We start from the raw sequence: 20507 nt of genomic DNA on the forward strand, positions 1-20507 counted from the left end.
TGTTGAGAAAGTATTTGCGGAATCCATATCAATAATCGAGCTAGAGTCGATTCCCATGTAGCAAGACCTGACTCTAGAGTGTCGTCTGCTGCGTATCCTAGAATCCTTGAAGCTCGAGGAGCTGATGCGGCAGAAGTACCCCAAACTTTTCGTTATGGGGTGAGTTTTTGTTGTCGCTGATCTTTCCTTGTCGTTCCGATAGAAGCGTCGGAATTCGAGGTCGAATTCTTTTTAAGGGGGGTAGAGTGTGATACCCGGTTTGCAAAGAAGAGAAGTTGAAGGTTATTCTTTTTGTTTGTTTTTTCTCTTATTCGGGTGTCGCGCTTTGGGGATTTAGAATTTATGGAAAACATTCACCAGTATAGCAGTAGAGTGGTTGGTCGGGAGCTGTCGTGCAAGCGAGTTGGGCCGCGAATCGCAATCCGGCCCACTAACCCTCCCCTAACCCTAGCCGCCCCCCCCTTTTCCCCCTTGGGTTGTTGCAGCCGCCCCCTTCCCCTCCCCTTTCTCTTGGACGCCCCCCCCCCCCCCCCCCCCCCTCTCCCATCTTCTTCCTCCTCAAATCTTTGCAGCCCTCACCACCCAAAACCCTAGCCGCCCCCCATTTCTCCCCCTCCTCCAAGGTGCAGCCCTCCCGTGTGGTTCTCCGTCGTGTGGCTGCGATCTCAATTGGAGTTTGGAGGGAGGAAGAAGGAAGGAGGAAGGGAAGAACCTAAGGTGAATTTGTGATTAACTTTTGTTGTTTTTGTGCTGCAATCAATTGGATTATGTGTTTATCTTTGCGAATCGGTAGAGGTGCTGTCCAGGAATTTTGTGAGTGGGTGAACAGCAGTAGTTCTAGGGATTTCTGGGCATTTTCGTGGGGTAATTAGTGGGAATCAGTGGGATAATCATGTAGAGCTTTGTCATACCTTTCCAACGAGTACTTATGCGCTCGATTCGGAGTTATAATTTAGGAGATATCGTTGTTTGAATCCGGGTATGTTGCTGTCAAAAAAAACCAGATTTTTCAGGTGGGTGAACAGCAGTAGTATTAGCAATTTCTGGGAATTTTTCGTGGTTAATTAGTGCTAACCAGTATGATAATCATGTATGGCTTTGTCTTATCTTTCCAATGAGTACTTATGCGCTTGAATTGTAATTATATTTTAAAAGATATCGCTGTTTGAATCCGGGTATGTCGCTGTTCAAAAGAGAAAAAAACAGATTACAGGGTTCATCTTGTGAACTGTTTTGGGCTAATTAGATGTTGGAATTTAATTATAAATTGTATACAAAACTTGTGGGGAATTTTATGTAGATGCCTCTGGAGTTTTTGTTTGTTACCAATGCTGTCATAATTTTGAAGTTATGAAATTATTAAGCAGCGCCGCTGCAGTTTGGTGGGTGTGGGGAGAGATGTAACCCGCGGCGGGGTTTGAGTTTGTGCGTAGGTGCGGCGTCGTTTATGAGCCTGGTTATGTGAAATTGGTGCACTAAGTTGTGTGTCAAAAACAGGTGGTGGACTTCCGGATCGTACTTAGGGATTTGCCCAAACTTCCGGTAAAGGCAAGTAAATACAGTGGTGGTTGCTACCGTTTGGTTTGCATCCTATTCCCTGTCATTGAGTATGCATAAGTTTTAAATATGTTAATCATTGAATTCTATGATGAAGTTTATTTGTTCGAAAGTATTAATTCTCAATTGTCTAATATTGTGGATGATCATGATTTGGTAATGATATATGTGGTTGATTCCCATCATGGATGGAGTTGAAGTATTTTTTTTAATCACGCTATATGAAGTGTTGTAGGCATGTCATGCACATTGCATCATCCATCTTGCATTCTGAAGTTATGTCGTGATCTTATGGTCCGACTGTACCGGTACATTTTTAGCATCGTACGTTGCCCGAGGAGGGGTACGATATGGCTTCATATCCTTAGAGGTATGAAGGCAGAAGTCATCCTTGCATTTGCAGACATTTGCACTCATGAGGTATATATATGAAGAGTGACATTACTATGTTACTAGTGTGGTTTCTACCTGCGAGGTGTGGTAGCTAGGAGTGTTGTACGTTGTATACGTGCTGCACCTTTGTAATAAGAAGGTTGTGAAATCAAGTGGTGGTAAAACAATATTCTTATGTGGTTAAACAGTTTGATATTATTTTACTTGCTGAGATGTGTCATCTCACTCTTGCATTACTCAATGCAGGTACTTGATACATGTTGGGAATGAGGGGAGTAGCAGCACGTCCACTTTCACTCTCATAATAGCGCTGCCCAGGCGTAGCCATGATTTAATTAGAAACTTGTTGTCAAAAGAAGTTTATTTTTTTTGCTAGTCGTGCGCACTGGTTAATTCAGTTCATGTCGTATGTTTAACTTCCCTTTGCTAGCCGATTAATAATACTTGGTATGTTTTTGTCATGATATATATTTATACACTGTTGTCCCCCCCCCCCCTCATTTATGCAATTTTGCAAAGGAGATGCTGCCAAAATTTTATATAGATGTCAGAAGTGTAGTTCAGTAGCATTCCGGGGTGTTTGTGGACCTCGGGGTGTTACACCCAATAAAAGAGCAAACAACGCCGAAGGCTCTCTGGCATTCTTCGGCTGCTTCATTCATTTCCACCTTCGGCCTCCGGAGGCCGAAGCGTTGCCAGATAGGGCGCATAATGATACCTTTAATATCTTCCCGTGATTTCAAGTGATTCTTCACATAAAACCATTCCATCATCCAGTCACCGGGCCACCTCTTTCGAAAGGTTGGCACGGGGCAGCTTGACCCAGACCGGGCACCGAAGCTGTAGCAGCCAAAATTGTTGTGATACTGCTCTTTACCCCAGGGTTTTGTCTCATACAATAGCTCATGTATGTTGCAGAAACTTTTTGCATTAGGTTCCAAACCTTGGCTCCTCACGGCCCACACAAAGATGCTCATCCTTATGATTGCTTCGGGGGTAAGTTGGTGAAGGTAGATTTCAAATATCTTCAGTATTTCCAAGACAAAACTGCTCAAGGGAAATCGTAGTCCAGCCTTTAAGAAGCTTCGGAATATCACGACTTCATTTTCCTCGGGAGTCAGACAAGTCTTCTCTCCTTCGTCAGCCCTTACAACAGACAAGTCCCGAAAATATCTGCCCCTCATATTGACAAGATGATTTTCTATAATACTAGATTTACCAAAAACCGCATGGCTTGGTCGCCAAGTTTGATCTTCAGAGTCTTCACCACCACTATCCACATCATAATTGTCACTGTCACCAGTATCTTCAGATAAACCCTCCAAAATCTCCCTAGTAATCTTCTCTGTATTAGTCTTTGATATTGATTGAAGAAAGCCCAGATGCATCTCCTCAGAAAGGCTTAGCTTCGAATCACCAACAACTTTCTTATCTTCAGACATCTTCGCAAACGCTGAGAAAGTGCTCTCGAAACCGAAGCTTAAAAATTTAAAAAGCCAAGCAAGTGTTGTTGCGCGCAGGCTAAAAGTTGGGTGAGTAAAAGCAGATGGCGAGAGAGCGTGCCAAATAAACTCGTGGTGAGCTCTTATTTATACACCTAGTGCGTTGAAAACTGGAGGGTCCCGCTTGTCAAAGACTGTTGCTATTCTAGCAAAGGGAAGATGTTTTTTCGGACCTTCGGCTTAAAGCCTTCGTCCATGTCGCAATATGAATTTATCATTCCAGTAAATTAATATTGCGAGGGGCTACTGTTGGGGGCCTTCGGCTTCCGAAGGTCCTCAAAAACATGATTTGACAATGTTTTCCAAGTGAAATACGTGAACAAGTATCTTCGGAATCGGGTCACGAGTATACAAGAGTATGGTCAAGACGAAGCTTGAGTAGGACGGAAGCCGATCATGACGAAGGATAAGATGATCACGAAGCTATGCGCAGAAAAGCTTCGGCATGGCAGCAGAAAAGGGGAACCGACTTAAAGATGAAAAGCCAAATTAGACCTCGAATAATTACTATAGAGTTATTGATAAATGTAAAGGGCATTAATGTAATTCTACACGGGCTGTGTCCTGTGCCTATAAATAGATGAACAGTACTCCCGTACTGATCACGCTGACTTGGCATTCGCTTTTCGCATCACGCCTGTACCTTTACTTTTCGTCAATCCGAAGGTACATTTATAATTTGTTATTATGAATTTGATAGTGCAAAATAAAAATAAGTTGATGATAATATTTGTATTATTATTCGTATTTCATATATGTATTCTTCTTTATCATCTATCGAACTTACGAAGGTCTCTTCCTTCATAACCTTCGTCCGGAATTCATTATATCCGAAGGGACATAATGTCTTGAAGGACGAAGGACTTTAACATTAACACTTTTTATGTTGCCTTGTTATTAATTCTTAGCATTTGAGAACAAGTCCCCAACAATAAACATAGGAAAAATATGAAATCTGTTGTTTGATATTTTTCGAATAACAAGTTAGTTATAAGCACCTTTTTGGCATAAAACTTTAGAAATTCACAACTAAATATCCAGTATGCCTTTTTCTGTGATTTTTAACACAAGGGCCTAATATCACCTATGTATCCGGACAAAAATAAAATTTGGTACAGAAACCTCAATTAAATCAAAGCTATAGTGTAAAGTGCCCTTTTAAAACTTGTCCTTGTTAATTTTGCACAAGTAGTATCTAAATTAGTATCCACCTCAAATTTATAGGGCATATTACAGTGACAACTAGTAACCCTCTGTAATTTTTACAGAATTTTTGAAAAGAGTAAAATCACTGTTGTAGTTCAAACCCTCACTAGAATTCATAAATAGAAAATGAAAAAGGGAAAATAATAGTGGAGATTAATGTCACCCTAACCCAACCAGCAAAACCCCTTTTATTGCCCACTAAAATATCTCAAGGAAATACAATCCACTATGCTTATCCCTAACAAAACCCAAACCTAAATTGATAAGCATACACCACTAAGAGCTACGTATGACCAAGAAACCCTAAGTTACTAAACTAACTTAGTTTTCTTTCACTTAGCATAATGTTTACTAAATCCTGCATAATCATGGCATACCTATTCTTATTCATTGCATTCGATAGATTGCAACCTCGCCGACGAAGAGTACATCCTCGTGCCGGAGCAAGGAGCTGCTCAGGAGGCAAGCCCGGTTATATGCATAACCTATTTAGTATGCTATTTTACTACACTTAATGATTGTAGGATTGAATGTGCACTTAAGTGTAGGAGTTGTTTCAAACCCTAGTTGCATGATTTCAGGAATCCTTTTGTGATGGATACTAGTATGCTAGGTCGAGTAGCTGCTTTATTAATTAGGGATCTCGGTAGAAGTCGAGTGATTTTTCTAGCATTCGCGCGAGGTCAGGAATTGGTTGTATCCATTTTGATATCATAATGATGGTGGTCTGTGGACAACGGTCCATGGGGATGGGTTGTCTACGAGACGGAAATTGGAATAAGGATTAAGGTGTGGTACCATGTGTCAAGCGTTTGAACGTACTAAACACATGCCGAGAAATATGGTAAATCGGTAAGCCTAGTACCTGAGTGAACCTGCCCGCAGACATATCCCCTCACGCGACCTGAGACGTGGTCTCCCATTCCGGTTATGGTGGGTACAAGTGCGGTCACTGCACAACGGCAGTCGGGGTCAGTGAGGCATTGTACGCCAAGGCGGTGAGCCTTGATCTGTTGCCAGGGAATCGATGGGGACGGTTGATGTGTGTGGGGACGGAGTGCCTCGCCACGTCGTGTGTTTAGGTTTACCTTGCAAGGTTTAAAAACTCGATTCGAATCGTCTGCTTCTCGCAGCTAATGAGACTGCTTGATCCATGCTGCTACATTGAGTAACAAGTGGAAATGTGATGATGTGACGAAAGATGTTGATTGCAAACTTTGCTTGCTACCATGAATGAGTAGATAGTACACATCTAGTCTTAAGAGAGTCACACTAAAACTTGACAAAGCTAAAACTGGATTGTAAACTCAGCTAGTGCTTTTGGCAACCAAACCCACAGCCAAATAGCTGCATATCTAGAGGTAGAGGAGTAGACTCCTCACACCGGGTAAGTCTAGCTGAGTATTAGTATACCCAGCCTTGCTTGTGGCATAATTTTACAGGTTCTCTGGAGGACATGGTTGTTGGAGTGACTTGGCCATCCATCTTGCCACCGGGTTCGACTGTCGAGTGGGACCCTGCCACGGCTGAGGAGGAGCATGAGGAGTGATGGGATAGGCTTCCCCATCTCTCTGTTTAATTATCGTTAGTTTTATTCCGCTGCACTTCGAACAATGATGACTACTTTTGCTAAAACTCCGATGATGATATAATAAGTTTAATACTCCTTAATGTATGGTTTTATGCTTTATTGTATTTGCTCTGTGACTCACCATCGAGTGAGACTGTGGTACTTGATCCTGTCAGTGGCCCCGTCGGACTAGATCCGAGGGATTGACGGGTTATTCCCATTTAAGTGTGGTCTAGCCTCTAAGGCGGGACTTAGGCACTTAAGTTGGAATAATTCGGGCAGTTCCGCCACACCAATCTGGTCACAGAAATCTTTGAAAGTTTCGGCATCAAACTATGTTCCATTGTCCACAGTTATAGCCTTCGGCACGCCAAAGCAACAAACGATATTTTGCCAGAAGAATTTCTAGACTGTAACCGAAGTTATTGTAGCCAAAGGCTTTGCTTCAATCCACTTAGAAAAATATTCTACAGCCACCACGACATATTTCAAATTACCTTGTGCTGGTGGAAGTGGGCCTAACAAGTCCAGGCCCCATCTTTGCAATGGCCAGGTTGGTTGTATTAACTGAGTTAATGACGAAGGTTGTTTTTGGTCTCTTGCACATTTTTGACAATTTCGCACTTTTGGACCAGATTTGCTGCATCCGAAGCTGCCTTCGGCCAGTAAAATCCCTGTCTAAAAACCTTTCCCAGCAAAGGCCTAGACCCAATATGAGATCCACACAATCCTGCATGTATCTCCTTCATTAGTTCTATACCTTCGGTTCTGCATAAACACTTGAGAAGGGGGAGCAAACTCCATGTTTGTATAATTCCCCTTCTATTATGATGTACGGTCTTGTTCTTGCTTCCATTCTTTTATTATAAACTTCATCGTCTGAGAGGCAGTTACCCTGGAGGAAAGATATGATTTCAGTCCTCCAATCTTCACTATGTACTGGAGAAATGGCGAGCACTGCTCTCTCCATGAGTTCAACCGAAGGTGCCTTTATTGTTTCAAAAAATTCTTCTGAAGGTAGAGGGAGCCCTGGGCCGCTGATTTGGCTAACAGATCTGCATGCTCATTTTCACCTCTTGGAATGTTGTTGACAGAGAAACCGTCGAAAGAAGCCTCCAACCTTCGAACTGTATCCAGATATTTTTCAAGTTTCGGATCTCTTGCCTTGCTACTTTTATCTACATGGCCAGAAATGACTTGAGAATTAGTTTTCAGAATAGCCCTTCTTATTCCCATTGCCCTTAACTTCCGAAGCCCCAACATGAGTGCTTCGTATTCGGCAATATTATTTGTACAACTAAAGTCTAGCTTGGCTGCATAACATGTTCTGACTTTCGAAGGTGCTACTAGAACTACAGCTGCTCCTGCGCCGCAGGTTCCCTAAGAACCATCGCAGAACACTGTCCAAGCTTCGTCATATTTATTTATCTCTTCTTCCTGAGCCCATGGCATCTAGTCAGCGATGAAGTCTGCTAACACCTGGGACTGAATTGAAGACCTATGCACATAATCAATGGTGAATTCATTAAGCTCTGCAGCCCATTTTCCAATCCTTCCAGTAGCTTCTCTATTCCTCATGATGTCCTTTAGAGGTTGTGACGAAGGGACAATTATGTGGTATGCTTGAAAATAATGCCAAAGCTTTCTGGAGGCCATTAACACAGCATATAATACCTTCTCCAATTCTGTGTAATTTTTCTTTGATGGACTTAAAACTTCAGAGACGAAGTATACTGGAGCTTGCTTTTTAGCATGACCATCTAGCTTCTCCTGTACCAGTGCCGCACTCACTGCAGAATGCGAAGCTGCCACATATAAGAGCAATGGAGCCCCTGGCGCAGGTGGAGTTAATGTTGTTAAATCAATCAAATATTGTTTCAACTCTTCAAAAGCTTTTTGTTGTGCCGGGCCCCATTGAAAAACTTCGGCTGACTTCAGTATTTCAAAAAATGGCAAATTTCTTTCCGCTGATCTGGATATGAATCTGTTTAATGATGTTAATCTTCCTGCCAGCCGTTGAGCCCCTTTCTTCATGCTTGGTGGCTCCATCCGAAGGATAGCTTCGATCTTGCTTGGGTTAGCTTCAATTCCTTTCATTGATACCAGACAGCCAAGGAACTTGCCTTTCTTCACTCCAAAAACACATTTTTCTGGATTTAATTTCAGGCCAGCTTGCCTCAAATTGGCAAATGTTTCTAGCAAATCAGCAATGTGATTTTCTTGCTTCGTGCTTTTCTCTATGATATCATCAACATAGGTCAGCACACTTCTGCCTATCTCGGAATGAAGTACCTTGGTTGTCATTCTACTGAAGCTTCCTCCAGCATTCTTGAGCCCCTCAGGCATCCGAAGATAGCAATAGGTGCCACTGGGAGTTATGAAGCTAGTCTTCGACTCATCTTCCTTTTCATCCAAATTTGATGATAGCCTGAATAACAATCCAATAGACTCATGAGCTCTGAAGAAGCTGCTGCATCTACAAGAGAGTCTATTCTTGGTAGCGAGAATTCGTCTTTTGGGCATGCCTTGTTAAGATCTGTGAAGTCAATGCACATTCTTTATTTGCCATTGGCCTTCTTCACCATGACAGTATTGGCTAACCACTCTGGGTATTTTACCTCTCTGATGACACCAGCACTAAGAAGCCTTTTCACTTCATTTCGAGCACCTTCGGCTTTATCATCAGACATTTTCCGAAGCCTTTGCTTTCTTGGCCTAAAGGATGGGTCCACATTGAGTGAATGTTCAATGACATCTCTGTTGACACCGCAGAGATCATTAGCTGACCAAGCAAAGACATCTTTGTTGTTGAATAAAAATCTTATCAAAGTTTTCTCTTTCTCTTTAGATAGCTGAGACCCCAGCAGTACTTTTTGCTCTACTATGTCTTCACATAAAAGCATGGGCTTCGGCTGATCCGCCGAAGCAGCCTTCTCTCTTTTGTATTTTTACTATTCACAGACTTCAGCTCCATCTATATTGTGAATTGCTTTTGAGTCTGTCCAATTTCCTTCAGCTTTTCTGGCAGCTTCTTGACTCCAATGAACAGCAATGGGCCCTTGTTCCGAAGGTATCTTCATGCATAGATATGCTGGATGAAGTGTTGCTTCAAAGGCATTCAGTGTTCCACGACCAATGATTGCATTGTAAGGATATTCCATGTCAACAATGTCAAAGACGACCTGTTCGGTTCTTATGTTATGAACAAAGCCGAAGGTAACTGGCATTGTGATTTTGTTGAGTGCTATAATCTGTCTTCCTCCGAAGCCACATAGAGGATGTGTAGCATCATGAATCTTGTCTTCTGGCTCTTGCATTTGTCTGAAGGCCTTAGCAAATATGATATCCGATGCGCTGCCTGTATCAACTAGAACATTATGGACCAGAAAACCCTTGATGACACAAGATATGACCATATCATCATTGTGAGGATAATCTTTGAGCTGAAGGTCCTCTTGGGAGAAGGTAATTGGGATGTGGGACCATTTTGATTTGATGAAGGGTCCTTGCACCGCAACATGTTGTACCCTTCTCTGTGCTTCCTTCTTCTGCTTCTTGTTAGCCGGCTCTGAACCTGAACCGCCTGTTATCGGAAGCACCAGCAGCTTCGTAGCCGAACATACTTCAGCTTGGTTGTTGAACGAAGCCATCAGCTCAATCAGTGGAAGTGAGTACACCGGTCGTGGGCGCCAATGTTGGGGACTTGTTCTCAATTGCTATGAATTAAGAACAAGGCAACACAAAAAATAGGTTAAAGGTTAATACCCTTCGTCTTTCAAAACATTATTTCCCTGAGGATATAACGATCTTCAGATGAAGGTCATGAAGGACATACCTTCATGATCATAGTATACTTAGATGAAAGATGAAGCATACGAAACATGGGAAACAACATGAATAATAGAATGATGTTATAGTATACATTTACTGTTATTTAATCATGAATGAATATAAACAATATTGAATTACATTTATACCTTCAGCTTGACAGAAGGTAAAAATCCAAGTATGACGTGCGAGTGAATACAAGTCAACATGAACAGTACAGGGATACTGTTCATCTATTTATTGTCAAAGGGCGCAACCTGTGTGGATTTTCATTTGTGTCCTTTACAACCGGTTACAATCATAACACAAATTATCATGGGCCAATTGGTCTTTTCATCTTTAAGTAGGTGCATTTGAAGGTACGCTACGAAGCTCCCTGATTGGTAGCTTCGGCACTGCTTCTGTTTTGATCTTCCGAAGGTGTTTCTTCTCACAAGACCTTCGGCGACGAAGCAGACCCCCAGCATGATGTATATGACAAATTAAGTTTACTTCCATAAGTTAATCATGTGAGAGTCCTCAGCTGCTCATGACCACGAGCACGGCTAGTATACCAGTTTTACACTCTATAGAGGTTGTACCCTTTACCCACAAGTCATGCTACCCATTTGCCAAGGGGTCTAGAAGTCCCATTCATCTCTACCAAGGAGACGAGGTAGGGTAACACTATGAGGCCTTTACAAAGTTCCACTAGTGTCAGAAAACCTGCTACGATTTCTGAGAGCGGTATAGGAATCCCTTGTCTAAAAAGCCATCGCAGCATGATCAACCCGAGAACATCCCCATACCACCAACTCCCCTACCTCCCTTGCCCCTTTCAGGTAACGTAGTCCTCCATTAGTTTTCCTAATTAGTCAGCCAAGGGCGTCCCATTCAACCCTTGTGGTAGCACATTTATCTCAAGTTAAGCTCCATGTTCCAATTAACACAATAATCTTATCATGAACAATAAAGAATTCAATAACAGTAAGGAACAAGATCATGAATAATAATTATCTTAACACCCAAAACCACATATAGCAATAGCAGATACTACCCAAAAAGTTTAGTGGTAAACAAGGTATAAAGATGACCAAACTAAGGTGACATATTGGGTCCCATCAAAATTAAGCCTAAACATGCCAAAGTGATTATAGATAACATTATTGGGTAAATAAAACTGGTCAAGGGCACAACTTGCCTTCAACGAGCTCATGCTCAGTAGTTTCCACCTGCTGAGTACTGGACTCCTCAATTACTTGCTTGTCTAATCGCAACAATACAAATAGACATGGCAAAGGAGAAATTAACTCTAACACCCCTGGTGTTACAAGAACTAAAATTTGGGCATGGAATCATATGCATTGATATTTCATTATGTATGTTACACCCAGAGTGCATCCACTAGACTAAAACTTCAAAACAAGTTGTGATGTGATGACTTGAAGTGCTTCTTAACCTTAGAATGGGGTACTTAACCAAGGGATAGAGGTATGTGGGTGAGTATGATAACAACTTGAGTTTTATCTCAAAGGTTAGTTGAAATGTTCATAAGAGACTAAACTTGATGGATTTGAGTGGCACACAAACCCTAGAACACTCAAAACCCTAATAAGAGCACTAGAAACCCTAATTTGTGCCCTATAAGGTGATTTCAATTTCTATACACTTTTGGACCAAAGTGCATATATCAAAGTGGTAGAGTATCAAAAACTAAACAACTTTTACATTGGAAGATTTTCAAGTGATGTGGAGCAAAATGGGGTGATTTGCAAAAACCCATAATGGCACCATGTGGCTTAAACTCTGAAAATCAGTGACATTAGGTCAGGTTTATGCCCTTGTATTTCTTAATCCATGGATATTTTGCCCTAGGTCACTACAACAAGTTTATAGAGGTACTAGAGGGGTACAAGTTTGATTAAGTTGTTAAGCCCTAAAGTGTGACGGAACCTCCCAAGTCATTAGGCCCACCTACAGTTGTTCTTGTCCAACGGACCTCAGACAACCCTGCAGGTGCACCTGATCACTTGACAAGTTCAGTATCTGAATTCCTTACCTTTCCCAAGAGCGTTTCACCCATCACGCAGACATTACAATTCATCGGAGATACGGAAATGCGGAAGCAGTTACAATAACTTACTTTTATTGAAAAGTAACACAGAGTTATATAGTTACAGACCAGAACATAATATATGAGTGCTAAGTATTATTATTACAAAACATGGGAGGCAAAAACCCCTCCAGAATAAGTAGTAAAAAGTTTTTAACGGAGGACCTTTCCTCCCGCAGCTTTAGTCTTGGTTCTCTTCTTTTGGTACCACCTTTGAACAGAAGCAGCAAAAGTTTGCCGCTTCTTCACCTAAAACAACATGGGACAAAGCCCTGAGTACGAAGTGTACTTTCGCAAGACTTACCCTACAAAGTAAAAGACTCTCAAGGATATGCTAGCTTTAAGGGAGTCAAGGTAAGGCTTATCAATAATCAATGACAATGTTTGCAGAAATGCTTACTAAAAGTGGATCCTTACAAATCCAGTTTTATTTGTCAAGTTAAGTAAAATTACTTACAACTAGAATTCTTTCTACCCTAGTTCAATCACTTGACCTGCACTAGCCAATTTCTTAACAACCCTTCATCTTTACTGGATTTCTACGTATAGGTGAGTGACCAAGTCTTCATATCCACGAAGTTACGGCGATCCGAATCGATTATACTCACCTGAGGATCTCCAATCACACGACATATGTAGCACTTAACCCTTGCATATGTCAACTCGCCACCGGGGTTCTTAAGACCAGATCAGGTTCACGCCAACCGAGAGCACAGATACACCACCGTCCAGCCTCTTGCCAGGAAGGGTACACGCTACTCTCACCATCTCTCCACTCCCATTGTGTGTTATCTTATTCTGGTATTAGTCTGCCCGAGGCAAAGCTTACCCATGATGAGGCATGTGACCAGTTAAAGGGTCCTCGGTCATCAAGCCTACATCGGCACGGTCCTTAATCGACTCAGATGGAGACACTACACCGAGACTCTCTTCTCGTGCAAGTCACCCGCCCGATCTCAGCTTTATCTTTTCAAACCCAAAGTTTGGTACCTGGCAGAGGTACATCTTTTCCGATGTTTAACCCATCATGGCCATGATGGATTCACCATCAAGTTTTGTTTTTGAAAACATCCCACCCACTTTGCCACATCATCTTTTGTGAAAACAAAACATTTTGTTTTTCTAGAGCAGAACTAAGCATAAGAAAAACCTTTTGTAAAACAGGGATTCAAGGGGAATTAATCAAATCCAAGGAAGGAAATGCAGGAATTGGTTTAGCACACAACTCCTATCACCTAATGCATCAAGCAAGTGAGAAAGATTTTAAAAGGAACAAGGAGGTGGCAAATGCACCGGGGCTTGCCTTGTGTTACTTGTGAATCAGGCTCTGTTCAGCAGATATCAAAATAGAAACAGTTGCCTGCCTGATGTTCCTCAGGTGGTGGTGGTGATGAAGTCCTTGTCTCTTCAACCTCTACTTCATCTTCGTTTTCTAAATATAGCCAAGTATAATAATGAATACTCATGTAGTGCTCATGAAGATGCAAAAGCAATAAAAGTTTATTATCTAAGGTCTTGAATACAACTTTTCTTCATGGATCTCCGAGAACTTAGGGTTTCCGGAGTCAATAGTGAAGTTCATAGGGAAAGGGCTAGGGTTTTGGGTTCTAAGTATCAAACATGGTCCAAATCATACTAAACTCTTCCCAAGGCTTCTAAATATTATTTAGAGATTACCCTAAAAATTTAGTGAATTTTGGATTTATTATTTATTCTCTAAAAATCCAGAAGCATGGTTTTTGGCTATTTTAAATGCTTTATAATTTCCTATTTGTACTAAAAATCATGAAATTATTTTTAGTAAATACTATAGGAAATTAGAAACCTAGCAAAATTGGTTTGGTATTTTTAATCATTTTTCTACAATTTTCTAGAATTTCTTTAGCTCTGGTAGAAAAAGAAAAAGGAAAACTATGAACAGTATTGGACCGAAAGCGGCCCAAGTCAGCCCACTACCGGTAGAAGCACGCCAGTGTGCGCTCGCGTAGAATTTGCAAATAGGTCCCGGACGTTATGAATAACTGAAGGCGGGTTCGCAGTACTGTTTCTAGAGTCACTGACACCTTACAGAAACCCCCTTCATGTTCTATTTCTTCACAGGTTGAGGTCCACGACGGTGGACAGCGCATGGCCGAGCTCCGGCGAGCTCACACCGGCCGATTCACTTAATGACCGGCGCCCTACTTCGGTAGAAACCGAATTCAAGACCTAAGGATCGTTTCCCCTCACTCAATTTCACAAACGGTGATCTAACCGGCTCTGTCCACGGTGACAGCGGGCATCGCAGACAGGCAACCGCGTTCCCGGTGATCTAAGGGATCCTAGCTCAATTGAACCGGTCGGGGAGTATCCAGGGAGCCTAAGGAAACTAAAACAAGGGAGTAGGGGTTTTGAGCATACCTAGAACAGGCTAGCCACGACAAGGTGCTTCTACGGTGGCGGAAACAGAGATTGGGGGCAATGAGAAATTCAAGGTCTCTCGTGAACGATTGGAGGCAAGACTTGGTGGCTTGGTGCGTGATTACCCTGCGGAGCTTGCAGTGCGCTCAATTTATAACGGGCCTAAGCGATGGCCGAGGATTTGGACAAAGACGCGCGGCAGCCGGAGAAAATAGGAGTTACTGGCGCGTGTGATTGGTGTCCTATTACCGTGGCAAGCTCCCCGGTGATGAATAGAGGGTTAATGCGAGTCACGGCGATGCGGTGGATGTGCTAAGGCACATGGCGCAAGGCCGTGAGGCGGCTGTCACCGGCGAACTCATCCGAATCCGTCGTGGCTAGCTCGAGTATGGTGGTCGGAGAAATTTAGTGGCCGGAGCGTATCCACGGCGGGATATTTACTGACCCCAAGTGCTATCCAACCGATCCGAGCGTGAATCGCCAACGGCAAGCACGAATCCGAGCACACAGCTCGTCGACGGCTGTTGGGGACTTGTTCTCAAATGCTATGAATCAAGAACAAGACAACATAAAATGTTAAATATCAAAGCCCTTCGTCCTTCAAATCATTATTTCCCTTCGGATATAACGAATTTAGGACGAAGGTCATGAAGGACATACCTTCATGATCATGATAAAAGATGGAGAACATTCAAATAAAGTACAGAAAGTAACATAATTTCTGTAAACATTATTATTAATCCATTTCCATTTATATTACTTGTGTAAACAATGATAAATTACAAATGTACCTTCGGCTTGAAGGAAAGAGAATACAGGCGTGACGCAAAAGTGAATGCCAAGTCAGCGTGAACAGTACGGGAGTACTGTTCATCTATTTATAGGCACGTGTCGCAGCCCATGTAAAATTACATCCAGGCCCTTTGCCTATGACAACAACTCTATAGTAATTTATCCGGGTCTAAATAGTCTTTTCCTTTTTAAGTCGGTTCCCTGTTTTCTGTCATCATGCCGAAGCTCCCTTGCGTACATCTTCGGCTCTGGTCCATCCTTCGTGTTGTTTCCGTGCTTCTTCACACCGTGGGCCTTTGTTCAAAGATCCTTGTTCATACAATATACTCCAGAGACATTGTTAAATCATGTTTTTGAGGACCTTCAGAAGCCGAAGGCCCCCAACAGTAGCCCCTCGCAATATTAATTTATTAGAATGATGAATTTATATTGCGACATGGACGAAGGCCTTAAGCCGAAGGTCCGAAAAAACACCTTCCCTTTGCTAGAATAGCAACAGTCACTGACAAGCGGGACCTTCCAGTTCTCAACACGCTAGGCGTATAAATAAGAAGTCACCACGGGTTCATTTGGCACGCTTTCTTGCCATCTGTTCTTGCTTACTCAATTTTTAGCTCCTGCGCACCAACACCTGGTTAGCTTTTTAAATTTTTAAGCTTCGGCTTTGAGAGTACCTTCTCAGCATTTTCGAAGATGTCTGAAGACAAGAAAGCTGTCGCTGAGTCGAGGCTGAGCCTTTCTGAAGAGAAAAATCTTGGTTTTCTTGAATTAATGGCAAAGACAAATACAGAGAAGATTACCAGGGAGATTTTGGGAGGTTTGTCTGAAGATACTGGCGATAGCGACAGTTATGATGTGGAAAGTGGTGGAGAAGACTCCGAAGATCGACCCTGGCGACCAAGCCATACAGTCTTCGGCAAGTCGAGCATTAAGCAGAGTCATCTTGATACCATGAAGGGAAGGTATTTTCGAGACATGTCTATTGTGAGGGCGGATATTGGGGAGAAAACTGTGCCTACTCCCGAAGAAGATGAAGTCATGGTATTCCGAAGCTTCTTGAAAGCTGGACTACGATTTCCCTTAAGCAGTTTTGTTGTGGAAGTACTGAAGGTTTTTGAAGTCTACCTTCACCAACTTACTCCTGAATTAATCATAAGGATGAATATCTTCGTGTGGGCCGCAAGAAGCCAAGGCTTGGAACCTGATGCGAAAAGTTTCTGCAACATACATGAATTGTTATACGAGACAAAACCCTGGGGTAAGGAACAGTATCATAACAACTTTGGCTGCTACAGCTTCGGCTCCCGATCTGGGTCAAGCTGCCCAGTGCCGACCTTTCGAAAGAGATGGCCTGGCGACTGGATGACAGAATGGTTTTACATGAAGAATGACTTGAAATCACGAGAAGATATAAAGAAGATCATTATGCGTCCCATCTGGCAACGCTTCGGCCTGCGGAGGCCAAAGGTAAAAATGAATGAAGCAGCCGAAGAATGCCAGAGAGCTTTCGGAGTTGTTTGCTCTTTTATTGGGACGAGGGATTTGGTCCAAGAGCACATTGCCTTCAGAGTATGGCCGCTCGTGGAAGAATGGGAAATGCCGCAGGAGACCATTAAAGAGACTGACGAAGGTGGACTAGTCAGGTTGAAGTACACATTTAAGTTCGGAGATAAATTCGTTGAGCCAGATGACGACTGGCTGAAAAGCATTGAAACTGTAAGTGATGAACTGCTTGGGGTATATTCGAAGGCCGAAGACACTGCATTGTCAGCGGCCTTCGGAGGCCGAAAAAAGAAAAGACTCAACCGCGTATTTGATGCAATTGGTTTTGTCAGCGGCCTTCGAAGTGCCAGCAACAGAAAAATTGGAAGAACCAAAGACTCTGCTGCCAGAAATCAAAGGGCTGGCCAAAGTGCCAGCAATAGAAAAGATGGAAGAACCAAGGACTGAAAAAGCAAAAACATCAGAGGTTTTAAGTCCTTCGGCAAAGATTGAGACAGGAAAAAGCCAGAAAGGTCCAACCGTAACCACAAAAAGAAAAAGGATGGTTAATGTATTAGATGTTTTGGAGACAATTAAATCTTCGAGCATAACTCCAAAGAAAACTGTTGAAACTTCTGAAGTATCTACTGAAGCCGTTGGTGCTGAAGCTTCGAAGCAACAATTTGAAACTGAAGCTGGGCCTTCATAGCCAGCCAAGGTAAAACCTTTTGAAACCGAAGAAACAAACATTGCAGAGGCAACCGAAAAAATAAAAATACCAGAGCCAATTTTGGTTGAAGAAACAGACACTGGTGCCCCCGAAGCACCTTCCAAAATATACGATTATATTGTGTGGCACGCTTCGGGGAAGAAATTATCCGAAGAAGAAATTTTTGAAGCTAATCACTATGCCAGAGAATTGAAATATCCGAAGGGGGCACTAGTGTTCAATGGGACAGACGAAGATGACTTCCTATACTGCCTCTCGGACAACAAAGAATTATCCGTCTGCCGGGAGATGGCTAGAAGCATGGGGTTTCCGAAGCTTGAAGCTGGATTATGCGCTATGACGAAGGAGGATCTTGCGGATAGCCTTGCATACAATAGCCTGAAGGTGAGAGAATTGTATATTTAGAATTTTACAATTTTTGAATCATTCTTTTATTCTTATACTAATTCTTGTATATATAGGGTTTAATATTGAGCAACGCGCTGAGAGCGCAAAAGAATGCCGAAGACGAGAGCTATGATATTGCTTTCAACAACCTACGATCAGAGGTTATTAAGCTGAGAAACGAAGCTCTGGAAAAGGATAAAATTCTGCTTACATTGGTGGACAAGATAAAAGAGGACGAAGCCGCCTCAAAAGCCCAGGCTGAAGCCCAAAAACGCGAAATTAAAGATCTTCAGAAACAGCTAGCTAGAGCTAAAGAAGAACATATACTTGAAGAGACGAAACGAGAGCTTAGTGATCAATGGGCCGATCATTTAGAAATAAATGTTAAAGAGCTTCGTGCATCCCAGAGAAGATGCTATGCTAAATCCACAGAGTGCGTTAAGAAGATAAAATCCAGCTTCGCCAATGTTGGCGCATTCTCTAGCGAAGAGAATTTCTCAAGGGGCAATCCCGAAGGTCCGATTGAATGGATCAGTCACGAAGCTGAGGCCTTCGAGGAAATACTGAATAGCCGTGGAGACATATGTGCTTTTTCGGGTGCTAGAGGAATTGCTACTGTTTTGGAGAGGAAAGGTTGCGAGCATGTAAAATCCTTAGCGCAATCCGAAGCTACTTTGTTCTCCGAAGACATTAAAGACCCCTCAGCCGAAGCAAGCATGATCGGCGGAAAATTTTTCACCGATATTTGGGACAACGGCGGACGAGAAATGGCTCAAGAAATTATTCAAAAGAGCGAAAAAGGCATTCACGATGCTAGAAAAATTATAGAGGCTGCTGAGAAAAGTACAGAGCCCGAAGGGCAAATAGGTACTAATTAGTGGTTTTTATTATGTTGTAATTTTTAATTCCAGACTTTGTTCGCGGTTTGTAATAGTAATATAGCTGTATCTTCTCTTCCCTCAGAACCTGCTGAGGCATCTCCGGGCCCCCACCCGAAGGGGGACTATGAAATTAGAAAAATGGTCGAAGCCATTATGGACAAGGTTGTCGACCAACTATTGAACGAAGCTGCAGAAATAGTTCTTAAGGAGGATTAAATGCTATTGTAGAAACATTTGGAACGTAATATGTGTAATACATTGTAACTTTGAATGTAATATATAATCTATTTATAGTTTAATTCTTTACGATGCATGAAATTTTGCATACATACCATTTTTTGAGCCTTCGGCGAAAAAACACCTTCCCTTATTTTCATGCTTAGTGAAGAAAATCTTTTCTATATCACAAGAATTTGCTTACTTCTCTGATGAAGAATATCCAAGCTTCGTGAAATATTCTCCGAAGCTCTAAAAAAGTTTTGTGTTGCCTCTCTAATGAAGCTACACTTCGTCTCGATTTATCTTGTGCCTTAGCACGATTTTCTCTTTTCCAAAATATTCTCCGAAGATCAACACTGTATCCCCTTCTTATTCCACATGCAACATGCTGTATGATGCTTATGTTATGCAGAATGATGTGATGATGTTATGTTATGCAAAATGATATTTGTGCCGCAGATACATATCCCTGTAATAGAGCACACACACTTTTTATATCAGCGCTGACTTTTCGCTGTAAGCCTCCCTTAGGAGCTTCTTAGCCTTTTACTTTCAGTGGAATCAGCGTTTATTTTTCGCTGTAAGCCTCCCTTAGGAGCTTCTTCGCCTTTTACTTTCAGCGGAATCAGCGTTTATTTTTCGCTGTAAGCCTCCCTTAGGAGCTTCTTCGCCTTTTTACTTTCGGCGGAATCAGCGCTGACTTTTCGCTGTAGGTTCAGAAAACTTACACTGCGCTCCCTTAGGAACGACTTTTTACTGTTTTGAACAATTTGTACTGTGTCCGTTAGAACAAATTTTTGATAATACAAAGGTCCTTCATGCCACCATAAATTCGTATGCTTTGGCAACTCAAGCCTATGGAAAAGACATATTTTTATTATGGTAAAAGACGAAAGTGTTACAAGAAATTGAAAAACGATAAAAGACACTTAAAATCCTCATAATTGTTCCTTATAAACAAAAAGGTAATACTGAATGTAAAAATGCGAAAAAACTGTTGTTGAGGTAGGATATTTATCAATAAATGTGCTTCGACTCCGGCACAGTGCTATTGACTGTGCGAGCTTCGGACTCCTCTCTGAAGTCCCTCTGAAGGTGATTGTGCTAACTCCCTTCTAGCTGTTGTTCTCGCTGCATCGGCGGTGGCGTTGGAGGCTGCTGCCAAGATGCTTGGGGTTGGCTTGCCGAAGCAACAGAAGCTGCAGGGTGGTTGCCTACATATTCTGGAATATAAGGCGAATGATACGAAGCAGTATGCATGACCTGCTTCGGCTGACTTTGTTGCGCTGCTGCTTCTGCTATCTCCTTCTGCTTCTGGATGGTAACATGGCACATCCTGGTGGTATGGCCCTTGTCTTCACCACAGAATAGGCAGTAAATTTTTCTTGGCTGATCTCCAAACCTTCCCCCAAAGCCCCTGGCGCCTCTGCCCCTTGGCGCTGGCGGCCGAAAAGAACTTTGCTGCTGC

The sequence above is a fragment of the Zea mays genome, chromosome 5 (assembly GCF_902167145.1).
Source record: "Zea mays cultivar B73 chromosome 5, Zm-B73-REFERENCE-NAM-5.0, whole genome shotgun sequence".
Classification (NCBI taxonomy): domain Eukaryota; kingdom Viridiplantae; phylum Streptophyta; class Magnoliopsida; order Poales; family Poaceae; genus Zea; species Zea mays.